We start from the raw sequence: 14,304 nt of genomic DNA on the forward strand, positions 1-14,304 counted from the left end.
GGGGAGCGCGGCCCGAGCGCCCCGCGCAGGCCGCCGGCGCGTCCGGGGGAACCGGGAGCCCGGGGCCGCCGCTGCCGCCGCCTTTGTGCGCGGCCACGATGCAACAAAGCGCGGCGGCCGCCCGGGGTCGCGGCGGCGGTAGCGGCGGCGGCGGCGCGGACTCCGCTCCCCTCCGCCCGCTCCCGCCTGGCCGCCTCCGTCCCGGACTCGGGGGCGTCGCTGCGGCCGGGGCGCGCAGCCCGGAGTTGGCGCGGCCCGCGCGCCCCGCGCCAGCCCGGCCTCCGCGCGCCCTCCCTCACGGAAGGGATTTTTTTCCCCCTTTCCTCCGCCCGCCATCTTTCGAAGGGGGGAACCCAGGGAGGACGCGGAGGGGGAAGGTGCGCGCGGCGGCCCCGGCCTGCGGCCGTGCGCTCGGCGGTGCCACTTTACCCGCGCCTGTCCCGCCGGCCTCTCTCCAGAGCCGTTGCTGGGGCCCGCGCCTGGGGACGGTCGCCGCGCGCCGCTGCCGGGGCGGGGGGCAAGGCTGGGCTCGGGCCTGGGCTCTGCGCGGCCTCCTCCCAGAGTTACGGGCCCAGAGCTGACTTTGAGCCCCCCTGAGTTGTCGGATTATTGCCCCCAAACCAGGGGGAGACCCAGTTCCCGGTTTGAAATCAGCCTGAAAATAGCTTAATCCGGGCGAGGGCGAATTGGAGCGGGAGGGTCGGGGGTGCTTCCCCTCCTTCCCACTTTTGGGGGCCGCCGGAGTGACAACGTGATACAAGCCCATCCGGGGAGAAATGCGCACCCCGAACCTTGTACACCCACATGGCCCTGGTGGGCTCCCTGTGAATAAAGCTGGGGCGTGCGGGAAGTCTCATTCCACCGGTTGCTCGTATGGGGGCAGGGCCGGGATGGGGGCTTCTCGCGGCCTCCTTTCCCTCGAGGGCGGGCGTCCCAGAACTCGGCCCGCCGAGACCCACCGGGGGCAGGGACCTGGCGTCCATCGTGTGAGTTCCTCCATTGGACCCAGTCCTTGAGTGGTTGCGATCCTTAATTTTGGTTGAAAGCTTTCTGCTCAGAAATATATAGCTGGGGTTTCTCCTCCTTAGATTAAACTTGGCCATTGTCTACAAAAGTTAACCAGGAGGGGAGACTGTAGTGCATTGGTGGGCAGAGTAATTGGACTGGAACTGCAAGAGACAGCTTCGTGTGTTCCGTCCTCCCCCGCCCTCCCCTGTGAGAAGAAACAGAAGAGGAAAAGAATTTTCTCTTTCCCTGCTCTTTTGTAGCCTTTTCCCCTTACTCTTTACTTTAAAATGGAGGGTTTTTTGCTGGGTCCATGCAGTGGACCCGGGGAGATTCTGAAATCTATGCAAAGTTGTGTGGCATTTTTCTGCGGAAAGTAGTTTGTTACTGGCTTCCAACGGGGTCTAAGGAAGGTCTAAATCCCTGCAAGGGGCTGGCCTTAGGGGTTAGGGACACCTCCCTCCGGGGTCCTTCCCTGGCAGCCCTGATGCAACCTCTCATTTGCAAATAAAGGTCTGTGTTTGCCGTTTTCTCTGTTGAGGCCTTGATGTGTGCTGGTGGTTACTGATCAAGAAAGATAAGGCACTCGCTGTGACGGGACAGGCTGCAGGCGAGCCGGGGCGTTTCTTTCTGACCTTACCGGTAGCCTCGGAGGCCCGGTGCCTCAGCAGGGCACCGGGTGCCTGGAAAGACTGTGGGAGCAGCTCCAGCCTGAGCCCTGCCGCTGGGACATCCGGGGAGGAGGGATTTCAAAAGCTTTCTCCGGGTGGGCAGTCACTGCGTTTTTATTTTTGTTTTGTTTTTAGAAAGCAGAGTAATTACTTTCCTTTGACAACTCGCGCCTGCGTCGGAAGTGAGTGAGCTTTGAATGAAGGACGGGACTTGCAAACACTCCGTGCCCTCCACTCTGAAGTAGTCATACCCAGAAAGTGAAAGTGGGGGTGTGCAAAGCGGAGCAGCCAGGCCTGCTGCAGCCTGCGGTCCCTTCCTCTGCCCTCTTCCTCCAGGCTCTGGAGGTGCCAGCAGCAGGAACCCTGTGCACCAGGTGGGCGGTGATGGCCTCATCCCATTCCTGATGCCACCAGGAAGTGCCACCACTTTCTCTGAGACATGGTGGCTCCGGGTTTCCCAAGTGGGGTGATTGGCACAAAACCAACAGCTGTGCTGTGTCTGTCCAGCCGCTCGTCGGCCCAGTTCTCCATGGGAAGAGCCATGTTTTACGGTGGATACACAGGGTACTGGGGCGGGGTGTGGGGAGCCGGAGCCTACCTTTCCCAGCGTTGCTGCCTGGGAGGTGGGGGTGTGCCTGAAGTCATGCTGCAGGTCTCTTGGTTTTCAAAGCAGTTGAAGCAGTTGGTCAGAGGATCCTCCTCTTGCTTCCTTGACCCAATCATCAAGGTATAACTGACCTGACGGGGTTCCTGTCCCAGGCAGGTGCCTTTTTTTTTTTTTTTTTTTTCCCGCCTTGAGATGGAGTCTGGCATTGTCACCCAGCCTGGAGTGCAGTGGCACGATCTCAGGTCACTGCAACCCCCACCTCTCGGGTTCTAGCGGTTCTCCTGCTTCAGCCTCCCAAGTAGCTGGAATTACAGGCGTCTGCCACCATGCACCGCTATTTTTTTTGTATTTTTAGTAGAGACGGGCTTTCACTACATTGGCCAGGCTGGTCTCAAGCTCCTTACCTCAGGATCCACCTGCCTCGGCCTCCCAAAGTGCTGGGATTACAGGCACGCGCTACCGCGCCTGGCTGGCAGGTCCCTTATATCACGAAGCCAGTATCTGGTTGAAGCTAAAAGGTAACTGGATGAATCAAGGCAGAATGCAAGGCTTCTTGCCATAAGAAGGTTTTGGAACTTGTTGGTCTGCCTGGGGCCTTCCTGACCCCTGTGGCTCCACCCCCTTGTTGGAGCAGAAGAGATGTACAGGTGGCAAAGCATGATGGGGCGCCAGGTGCATTTGGGTCAGCATTTGCCAAGAATGGCCTTGCTCCTGTGTTTTTGTTGGTACTGCCACCTTGTAGAGGTGCCCAGCTGGTGGTGGAGCATAGGGCTTTATGTCCTCTCCTTTCTGTGAAATCATGGGCCCCTGTGCCCGGGCCTCCCTGCTCCGGTTCCTGGACTCCTGCCATCTGAGGTGCTTGAGGGCTTGCTTATTTGTTTGTTTGTATTTTTAGTAGAAATGGAGTTTCACCATGTTGGCCAGGCTGGTCTCAAACTCCTGGCCGTAAGTGACCCACCCGCCTCAGCCTCCTGAAGTGCTGGGATTACAAGCATGAGCTACCATGCTCGGCGAAGATCCTTAAGAGCTCATTTATTTATTTATTTTGAGACAGAGTCTCATTCTGTTGCCCAGGCTGGTGTGTAATGGCATGATTTCCCCTCACTGCAGCCTCCACCTCCTGGGTTCAAGCAATTCTCCCTGCCTCAGCCTCCCAAGTAGCTGGGATTGCAGGTGCCCGCCACCACGCCTGGCTATTTTTATTTTTATTTTTTGGTAAAGATGGAGTTTCACCATGTTGGCCATGCCGGTCTTGAACTCCTGACCTCAGGTAATCCACCCATCTGAGCCTCCCGAAGTGCTGAGATTATAGGTGTGAGCCACCTTGCCCGAGAGCTCTTTTAAAGAGAAAGTGTCACATTTTGGGCCATTCACCTGTTGATGGTTTAAATTGTGAGTCTTCTGGCCACGGCTGATTGAGCTCCCAGTGGAGACAGGACCTGTGTGTGTGACTGGAGGCTCGGACCCTATTGTGTCTGTGCTGTTGGCTGTCTGCGTCTGGCACCAGCCTGTGGCTGTTCCCTGAGAGTCAGTTCGCAGGCTGCCTCCTCGCGGGGCCTTCGGAGCCTTGTGTTGGGAAGACGGGGCTTGGAACATGCCCCCGCCCCACTCCTTGCTGCAGGCCCCCAAGGTACTGAGTTTGTCAGAAGTTAACGAGGTGTTGTGGGGACAACTTCTCCAGCCACTTGGAAAAGTGTCCTGCTGAGGGTGCGGTGATGTTCAGAAGTTGCCGGCTGGGTCTTTCTGAGTGAGGCTTGTTAACCAGCGGCAGCATTTCCCAGAGTGCCCGGTGGACTTGGGTGTGATCTGCAGAGGCGGCTGCTGGTTGAGCCTGGAGTCTGGGGCAGAGGGAGTGCCCTCAGTGCACCTGTGAGGACCTGGGGCTCCGAGTCGGTACCTGGGAGCTGTGGGGCTCAGGGGCGGGACGTCCTTAGCCTCTGTGTGAGCACTGACCGAGATGAGGCAGAGATACATCTGTGCGGGGTGCCTGGCCCCTGCAGGAGTGTTGAGGGTTGTAGCTATAACCTGTCATGTGGCAGAAAGAAGACGAATCTATCATAAGCGGCTGAGGGGATGCCCTCCCTGTGCCATGCGTCCCTGCAGCCCTGGCCTGACAATCCTACAGGGAGCAAAATGTGCAAAGGGGCACCTGTGTGAGTCTGCGGGTCCACGGTGCCACCCACCCCCATCTGCCCACACCATAGGACGGAGCCCTGGGTGCACTGACCAGGCCCTTGCTGGGGTAGGAGGCAAGGGTCAAGCACGGTGGCTCTGTGGGCTGTGGACTCACGGACAGATGTGCTGCACGCCCACGCTCTGCTCTTAGCTCTGCCTCCGGTCTGTCCCGGCAACAGACCTGGGGGCGCCCTGCAGTCCTCCGCGTTTGTGGTTGGGCGCGGGCAGAGAACATGGACGAGATAACCAAGGGGATGGTCTGAGAGCTGCGGCCCTGCTGGCCCCTTGTCCTGGCTTGGCATGGCTGGGTGGGAGAGCGGTAAGGCCAGGCCTGACTCCTTGGCTGGGGTGTTTTGTGCGTTTGGTTCTCAGCAGGCTGGCCAAGAGGAGATGGAGCAGACAGATGGGTGCTGGGTGGGCCCGCCGCAGCTTTGTTTTAAGAAGTGCATGGTCGGCGGAGTTCCAGGGCCTGACCCTGGGGCTGTGTCCCTCTGAGAGCATGGTGTCCCCTTCCCTGTAAAGGGCCAGGTGCTGTCCTCACTCACTGCCCCTCTGAAGAGAGTCCCCTGCCTGAGTCGTGGCTCTCCTGCCCTTCCCAGCCCTGTGGGAGACCCTGACTACGTGGCAGTGGCCTGGGGTTGGGAGGGCCTGACCCGTGTCTGTGGGGCTGGCTTCCTCGTTCCCACCGTGTGCAGAGGAGGGTCAGGCCTCCTTACACCCTCATGAGGGTCCCACAGGGGTAGAGAGGCGGGTGGGGACAGAGCTTGGAAGAGGTGATAGGGTGTGGCCAGAAGGCTGTGGGGGCGTCATGGCAGGAAGGGAAACCTTCTGAGAGGCCACTCTCCCAGGGCCGTCAGGCTATGGAGAAGCACAGGCCCTGGGTTCAGAAAGCAGGAGGCGTATGAGGTCTTAGGTCTGGAAGGCACTGGGGGATGCAGAGTGGGGAGAACTGTGGGATACAGGGGACAGTCACGGGAGAGGCGGTGCTGGCAGCTGCAACCTGCGCAGTACGTCTGGGGCCATGCCCCAGGACAGCCCCACCAGTCTGCTGAAGCGCCCGGGGACAGGGCTGGGTCTGTAGACAGGCGGCCAGGCAGCTGTGGGAGAGCAGGTGCGCTGTGCATGGGGGGCTCACGGCACTGGGCAGAGTCCCCTGGGGAGTAGGCGCCAGGGCTGGCCGAGCCTGCTCGGGTGGGGCCCATGATGCCCAGCTGCCATCCCCAGGGCTCCTCCAGGGTGACAGGGGGCCCCCAACCCCCGACTTCTCCGCTAGCTCCACAGAAGGAAGCAGTTGGCTCCGTCTGTCACTGAAGGCAGCCCTGCCTGGACAGATCCAGTTTCCCAAGTCCTGGAGGGTGGCCCCAGGGTGGCCGCTGGTCACCACGTGGGCCAGGGAGGCCCTTTGGCCGCCTGGGGACAGGTGCTCTGTTGGCCGGGTTAGTTTTGGGTGTGGGGGTGGCAGGCTGGGGTCCTTTCTCACAGTCTCAGCTCCCTCCTGCCACAGCCAATCACAGCACCACTCCCAGCATTATCCCGAGAATTCTGGGGCCGTGGGGTGCTGGCGGTGAGTCTGGCGTGGATGTCCAGCTTTGTTCAAGCTGGCTCTGGCCTTCTCTGCCTGGGTGAGCTTGTGCCCCTTAACCTCTGAGCGTCCCCTCCACCTATGGAAGATGGGGCTCATCTGACCCCCACTGATGCAGGACAGAGTCCAGGAGACGGGCTGGAGTGCCGCAGTGGGGGCCACCCAGTCAGGGACATGGGGACCCTCAGGGTACAGAGGCCCAGGGCTATGGAAATCCCAGGGCTGGAGACCCCTGGGGAATGGGGAGCCCCTGGGAAAGGCCTCCCCTCGCTTCCTCCAGCACCTCCACCCCTGGTTCCAGTGCTCCTGTCTCCCACCCTTTAGCTGGCAGGCCTGGCTGAGCCCCTGCAGAGCTGTGTAGCCTGTCCCTCCCTGCCACTGCTCCTCCCGACCCATGCTGTAGCCGCAGTGGCCTTGGTAAGCCGTCCTCCCAGCCCTGCCTGTTTGCCGAAAGCTGGGACTCCTCCTTCCTGGACCCCAAATAAGGGCTTTGTGTTCTGGGGTCAAACCAGGCTGGAGATGCCCCCATGGTCCAGCCGCTGCCCCTTGGCTGGTCTGCCCCAGGGTGTGGCGCTGGGGACGGCACCCCTCTGTCCTCCCTCTGTGGAGTGCCTGAAGGCTGTGCTGCCGTGCGGGCCAGGTGGTGTGCCCGCTCCTGCCCCTCTAGGTCCCTGCCCCCCAGGAGGGCCATGGAATGGCGGGAGGGGTCAGGGAGGCTGCTGCCGGCTTTTCTGGGTGTTTTCTTTGGTGGCAACTTTACAGATTCCCATTCCTTCCCCGCCTGTCCACAGCCCTGAAACGGTCCAGGACTCAGCATCTTTTCTGATAAATTCTCGGCTGGGCCAGCCTAAAAGGGGCTGAATTTCTGCTTTTCATTCAGGTCCTCCTGTGCCCTATGGAGAGGAAGGCGGAGTCCAGGGGCCTTGGGAGGGGTTCGGGGGAGCACCCACAGCTTCTGGGCCAGAGGTGTGCCTGCCTGGGGCCACACAGCAACGGTGAGGGTAGGTAGGACTCGGGCCACCTCACCAATATCCCTTCCATATCCAGCACAGAGCCCCTCCTGGATAGGGCATGAGTGGGACCCAGGGAGGGGGCTAGTCAGTGTTCGGGGAGCCTGGCCACTGCCCTCCCTGCTGGCCACCTTGGAAATCTCCGTGGCATTCCAGATCGCGTGCGCGCGTGTGTGTGTGTGTGTCAGGGGCTTGCTCTGACATCCAGGCTGGAGTGCAGCAGTGCGATCACAGCTGCCTGTGTCCTCAAGCTCCCAGGCTCAAGTGATCCTCCCAACCTCAGCCTCCTGAGTAGCTGGGATTCTAGGTGCACCACCAGGCCTGGCTAATTTTTTTTAATTTTCATAGAATCAGAGACTTACTATGTTGCCCAGGCTGGTCTTGAATTCCTGGCTTCAGGGGATCCTCCTGTCTCTCCCAAGGTGCTCGGATCACAGGCCTGAGCCACTGTGCATGGCCTGGGTCCTTGAGGATCTCACCAGACCCGCTCACTGCTGAGTTTTTTGCTTGGCGTTCGAGGACTTTTGTGGTTTGTCTGAGTTTCCTCTCTGGGCAGTTTCAGATCCTCTTGTGTCTAAGGCAGGCCGTCTGCTCACTCCGACTTTCACCCGACTGGCAAGGGTGGCCTCTGCCTCTCTGCTGGGCCCGGCAGGCAGCGCCTGTGGGCTCTATAGCATGGGCTTTGTGGGCAGCTGAGTGGGAGACCCGGGGAGGGAGGTGGGCCCCAGGGAGGATCTCTGAGCCTCCGCCGCCTCCTTTGGGAGATGGAGCTCCATCCCTGTCCTGTGGTGCCCGGGGGAGAGCAGCAGTAGCACATCTGGCTCCCTAGGCCTGTCCCCAAAGGACCCACAGCTTCCCTGCCAAGGTCCCAGGGACGGAGTGTGTTTGCTGAGGATGAGACTGCTGCTGTGACAGGCAGCTAATGGCCGGGCTGCCTTCCTGAGGGGGCCTTGCCCACACAGCAAAGAGCCCCTCAGAGCGAAGCAGCTGCCAGCAGGCTGTGTGGGAGCCCCTCACCACAGGAGGACTGAGTGGTAAAATTAGTTCTCCTGCCCTGTCTCCCACCCTTTAGCTGGCAGGCCTGGTTGAGCCCCTATACATGCTCACAGACCCTTCAGGTTCACGTTCTAGCACACTGGCTTCCAGCCCCGCCAGTGTCCAGGGTCCCTGTGAGCCCTAGCGTGGGCCCCCGCTCCCCGAGAAGAGGAGCAAGAGTTTACCCCCAGTAGACCACACCCTCTTCTGCTGCACATTCCCGCAGGGCAGGTACGAGGGGTGAAGGAGGGATAGCAACACAAAGGTTTCATGTGTCTAGACTTTAAGGCACTGGGGTCTCTGGCACTGCTGCCTTCCTCCAGCCCAACTCACTCCACCTGAGTCCACCTGCCCCACCCCTGCCCCACTTCCTCACGGGAGTCTCCTCAGCTTCCTCCCCATCCCATGAAGGTGGACAGTGGGTGCAAGGCAGAACCCTGGACCCCACAGTTGCTGTGAGGACACAGCATGCAGTATGTGTGTTGAGGAACAGGGTACTGGGGGCCTGGGGAGAAGGGAGGTGCGCCCTCTTCCCTCTGAGAAGCTTCCGCGGGCAGGGGCAGCTCTGGGCTGGCCCGTTTCTTCCAGACTCCACTCATTTTCACCCCTCATGTTATGAAGCAAATTCCAGACACGTGTAATTCATAGAACTTTCAGTCCAAATCTCTGAAAGATGAGGACTTTTGAAAGGTTATAACTACAATGCCACCGCACCCTCGATACTAACTCTGGTTCCAGAAATACAGCCAGTGTTGAATCAGTGCCCCTTGACTCCTCCAGCAGGCTCTGCCAGCACACCAGCCCAAGGCACACAGCCTCCAGTGCCCAGCTTTGCTTCACACCCAGTGCCACTGCCTACACCAGCCGTGGGGCCCAGGCCACTCCTTCCTGGACGGTAAAACGGAGCCCTCTTTGGCCACCCGCCCACCCTCCCTCTTGGTGACACAGTGGGCCGAGCAAGGGACTGAACCCTTTACAGCTGATGCAAGGCTGCCGGTAGTTTGAACCTGTGTATCTGCAGAATACCGGGTTTGATTTGTGATGTCATCTCAGACCCTGGGGTAGGGGTGCGTGTAGGAGAGACACCTCCACCCCCTGGGGAAACGCTCCCCTAGCAGGTTTGACTTTCTGAAGTCCAGAAAGTTGACAGTCACGACAGGAGTAGAGGCAGGTGACACGGAGTGGTCAGACTCCGGCCTGGGGGGCTAGGGATGTAACAGTGAGGGGCTGGTCCCTGGCGTCCAGACATGATCCTTCTGTTTACTTTGTTTCTGGGAGCTGGGAGAAGTAAAGGCCATGTTTGTTTTGGGCAGATGTGTTCTGAATGTCCAACACTGCCGGCCACGCTCCCAGTGTTACCTCTGTTCGTCCACGTGGCACCCTGGAGTGATGCAAGGTCCTCCTCCCTTTGCTGCGGCCCCGGGTGACTTGGGATCTAGGGGCACCTCCTTTTCTCCCCAGCCAAGGGGGCCCATGGTCACACCCAGTTCTAGCCGCTGGCTAGGACGTCCCAGCCCCCAGAATGTCCTTGCGTGAGTGAAGCTGTGGCCTGTAGGGGGCATGACTCTCATGCCTGCCCATGGGCTATGGTGGGAAGCACTCGGCAGATGACGGCCTTATTGAGCTCTCCACACAAACCATCTCTTCACTCCACAGCGAGGTCAGCCGGGGGTGGCGAGCCGGGCTGTGGATCCTGGTGTGCCGACACCCAGGCGCTCCATGCCTCCCTCACAGGGCCTCTGTGTCTGGTGTGCGGACCCCGTAGTGGCCCCCTACTGCCTTTCTGCATGGCCTCTGTGGCTGGTGTGTGGACCCCGTGGGGGCCCTGCAGTCAGCCCTTTTGGAGTCTCCACTGAACCTTGGGTTCTGGAGGGGCCTTGTGGCCGGCAGCTGGTCCTGCCGTGGGCTGCCTTTGTGTCCTTGCTGGCCGTTGGGGGTGGGGGAAGCAGGAGCGCCTCGTTCCGTAACTGCCCAGTGTCCTCTTGCTGTGTGGCCGCCTGCAGGCTGAGGAGCCTGGGGTAGGAAGCCCAGGGTCTTGATCCTAGGCTGTGCCTCCACTGCCCACTGCTGAGTGCTTCGTGTCCCAAAGCCTCGGCGCTCAGGTGGCACTCCGGAGGTGAAGGAGGAAGGGGCCTCAGCTTAGTCGTCTGTACATGTGCGCAATCATTCTGACCTTGCAGGTTTGTTGTGGGGATTGCGGGGGTCTCGGCATCAGTGAGCTGAAGGGTTTGTGGCCCTGGCCGACCACCTGTGCTGTTTGTGGTGTTTTCTCCACTGTCTGCTCCCACCCCACCTCACCCTGCAGAGGAGCCGCCGACGTCTGGGCCAGAGGGCGGAGGTGGGGTGAGCGTGGTGTGAAAGCACCTGGCTGTCCTGCTTGTGCGTCCTCTGGGGTGCTCAGAGGCTGGGGTAGGGCGATCCCACCACCGTCCTTCTCTTGTTGGAACCTCCACGTCGATTTGTACCTTAGTCCATCACTGATTTTCAGCTGGCCTGGCCGGTGTCTGTTTCATTGTAATTTCTTTGTGGAAGCCTCAGTTGCCTTTCACATCTCGGGATGGGGCCCCGAGCTCCCCGCACCGACGTGGAAGGTGCGTGGGCTCTGGTCGGGAAGCTGTTTGCCTCGTCTCCTTTCCACCGCCCCAGGGGAGGTCTTTCAAGGCGGTCTGCAGGTCGCCCTGGTTCTTTCCAGCGTCCGTGTGGGGCTCCCTCACACAGATGCCTTCAGGTTTCTTCATCTTCTCTGTCTGGACAGTGGAGACACCGAGGGTGGCAGAGCCAGGCGCTGGCTGAGGTTTTTGTCTGTCCACCCACTGCACTTGGAGGGAAGGCGTCTGCGGACGGGACTGGCCTTCAGCCCCAGAGGGGATGATGTGGTGTGAACGTGCTGTGGACGGGGACCTGAGGCACTGAGCCCGTCTCAGCCGTCCCTCCCCCCAGGACTCTGGGAGTCGCACACTCTCCCACAGGGAGGGTCACCCTGGGCTCTCACCTGACTCGTCTTCTGGTCTCGTCTTGCCTAGCGTGGTCCTTACCAGGTGGTGGGTCTCGGTACCTGGTAGCGGAGAGGGCTTGAAGGGGATGCCACCCCTTTGCCCTCTGGCTGCCCTCCCTCCCAGCCCCTCCCACTGGCTGGTGCCAGGCTGCCTGGGGGCTCCGCTTCTGTGCTGAGGGCTTCTTGGGGAGGCAGGACCACTTGTCATGGCATCGTGTTGTCCTCAAGTTTTTGCAAAAATCTGAGTGTGTATGGGGTAGGTGTCTCAGAGGGCAGGTTGATGTTCCAGGAGAGGAGAGGTGAGGTCACCATACCTCGCCACCAGGGGTGGGGCAGTCGCCTGCCAGTGTGTGCCAGGGGTTGTTTACACTGCACCCCTCAGCTTCCAGGTCTTGTTGGGGTCAGTGTGTTTCTGCCAGGTAGCAGAGCTGGAGGCGAGCTGCACCCTCAGGGCCTGTCGTGACCACTGGCATTCAGTGAGCCATGCTGGCACCAGGTGCAGCCCTAGAGCTTTAACCACATTGGCCAGGATTTCCCTGGCAGCACCAGGAGGGCTCCTGGGCTGGGCCTCGGGCGGCTCTGCAGTGGCTGGTGGGCTTGTGCCAACCAGAGCCCAGGGCGCCCCTCCCTCTGCCTTGCTCAAGCTCACAGTCCATGGCTGGGCGGGGCTGCCTTCCCCACCCAGGACGAGGCCTGCACTCCGGTGTCCATGGCCGGAGCTGGGCTCCTACTCAGCCTCTGGTTTGGAACAGTGGGCGAGTGGCTGGAAGTGGGTGGCTTGAAGGGCCTCGTCTGGCCAGGCGTTGTGTCCCGATGGCAGCAGAAGCAGGCCCCCACGTTGAGCTGTGACCGTCTATCCTCATGCTTGGAGGAAGCTGGCCTGCATCCTGGGAACCTTCGTTTGTCCCATGACCACTCCCACACCCCCAAAGGTCAGTTTCAGCCCCATTTCCTGGCTCCTGGGCCTGTGCAGCAGCAGTGGCTACTGGGAGTTTCCCCCCATGACTGACACCTGGGAGCCGACATCTGGGCCCTGGGAGGCGGCAGCAGCACAGCCTGGGCCTTCTGTCGGTGCTGCTCGGCAGTCTCAGCGGAGCTGCGTGTGGTGCTTGGTGCCCGTCACTGGCGTGAGCTCTCTCTGTGCCTGACTCCTCCACCCTCAGGAGCCTTGTGGGGAAGTGGAGGGACCAGGTCGTGTGGCTGGCCCCAGCGTCTGTGCTGCCTGGGGCCCAGCAGAACGGGTGTTCTGGGAGGTACCTGGAGACCTTGGGAGGGCAGGAGCCTGCTGCTGTCCAGGCATTGAGGGAGGGCTGCAAGTCACAGGAGACAGGACACAGGTCTCAGGACTCGGTCACTCTGGGTCGCCCCAGGCCCCACCAGCCAGGGTGGCGCTGGACTCACTTTCACTCTGAGTCACATGGAGCTCCTGGGAGGTTTTGAGCAGACCAGTGACTTGATCTGACTTGGTTTTAACAGGATCACCCTGCGGTACGGGCTAGGCGGTCCTTGCGGGGCAGAGCAGGGAGCCCTGCTGGGAGGGCTTCATGGAAATCCTAGCGAGTGGTGGTAGCGAGGGGCAGTGCCGCCACCCTGTGGCCTGGGGCAGCAGGAAGAGAGGCGTTTGGGGGACCCCAGGTTTGTGCCCAGCACAGCAGCTCTGTGACTGGGGTGAAGACACAGAAACCGGCGCAGCTGCCTTCCCCACCAGGGTTGCGGCCTGGGGCTGTGAGCAGCGGCTTGGTGAGATGGAGGGGCATGGAGGCACCCACTCACCCCAGGAGGACGTGGAAGAGGTTAGGTATGAGGGGCTTCCCTGGATGAGACCTTGGCACAGGTGGGCGCTCCTAGAGTTGAGACATGTTCTCTCGTGCAGGCATGCTTGGTGGGTGAGCTGTGTTGCGTGTAGCTTTGAAGCCCTTTCCACTCTGGGGTGGGGTGGGAGGAAGTGAGGTTGCCATGCAGGGTGCTGACAACATTGAACATCCAGCTTGGGGAGGGTCTCCTGGTTTGCAGCATTTGCCCATTGCTGGGGTGTAACTGCCAACCGGGGCAGATTTCAGGAGATCAACCAGATGTCAGCCAGCTCACAGACTTCCCCTAGTCTTGACTGTCTGCCCCGAGCATCTACAAGTGGCTGGTTCTGGGGCCGGAGCCAGCTCCTCCCATGGCAGAGCTGCTGCCTGGGCTCCGAGGGGAGCCTGCAGCCCTGACCTGTCTGTCAGTTATATGAGCGCAGGAAAGGCTCAAATGGCAGCAAGGTACGAGGCTGAAGTTGAAGTCCCAGGCGCTGGGTTAGAGCTCTTCACGTCTGCCCCACACCTTTACAGGTAGGCCCGGGGCTACACCGCAGGGCCCTGGCCATGGTTGGAGGCCTGCATACATTCTCCACTCTGCAGCGTTCCTGTGGGTGCTCTCGACTGTCCGTGCCCACCTGGGACACGCAGGGTGGCGGTGGCCTCTTCCTGCCAGCCCTGCCTGTGGCCAGCCAGTCGGGGCCAGGGAAGCCCCAGCATCTTGCATGTACAGAGCTCCCCGTGGTCAGCTGGGGTGTGGAGGTCGGCAGGGTCTGAGCCACCGCTCCCACCTCTCTGATTGGCCAAGAGTCAGGCCGGGTCACAACCACGCTGCCATCACAAACCTGGGCTTTTGTTCTCCTGGTTACGATAGAACCTCACTGCTTGGCCTCGCTCGGGGGTGCCACCTCCCCGCACCGTGTTTGGGTCTGCAAACGTCTGTGTTGTGCCGGCCCCACTTCCCGTGGCTGTATTGGGCCCACATCATGGCTGTCCACGCATGGGTCACTCTTCAGAACATTGTCGTGGCCAAGCTGTCAGAGCCCAGTAGCAACTAGTCGGCCCCCACGAGTGGTTGGTTGGTGGGCAGAAGGCTGCCAGTGGCTGAGTCCCTTGGCACACCTGCCTCCCAGCGTGTGCCCCAAGCGCCCACCTGGGAGCAAACGGCATGTGCCTGAGCTCCCTCCACCGCCCAGGCCTTCCCTCCCGGGCCTGAGAGCAGTGGTTGGAGAGTCGTCCTAAGCTGGTGGTGCTTGGCTTGAGCAGCTTTCCCGACAGCCACTCACCTGGGTGGCTGGGCAACGGGGGTGAGTGAGTGGAGCAGGCCCTGCTGGGGCTTGACAGGTGCCCTCCAGAGCCTGCCGTGGCTGGGAGAGGTGGGGGTCCCCAAGGTGACTGGCCTGCCTCTCTGTTGTGCGTCCTCACTGCAGT

General features: G+C 60.9%; 1 long non-coding RNA gene across 1 annotated transcript; it reads right to left on the reverse strand.

Moving 5' to 3' along the window:
* Nucleotides 1–9,054: 9,054 nt before the first annotated feature.
* On the reverse strand, nt 9,055–13,615 carry LOC112607844. The gene is made up of 3 exons (XR_003115914.1): nt 13,400–13,615; nt 11,078–11,140; nt 9,055–10,832 (listed from the first exon to the last, which is right to left on the reverse strand). It is a non-coding gene; the product is annotated as an uncharacterized LOC112607844 (long non-coding RNA).
* Nucleotides 13,616–14,304: the final 689 nt, after the last annotated feature.

Source organism: Theropithecus gelada, chromosome 15 (genome assembly GCF_003255815.1).
Source record: "Theropithecus gelada isolate Dixy chromosome 15, Tgel_1.0, whole genome shotgun sequence".
NCBI classification, from domain to species: domain Eukaryota; kingdom Metazoa; phylum Chordata; class Mammalia; order Primates; family Cercopithecidae; genus Theropithecus; species Theropithecus gelada.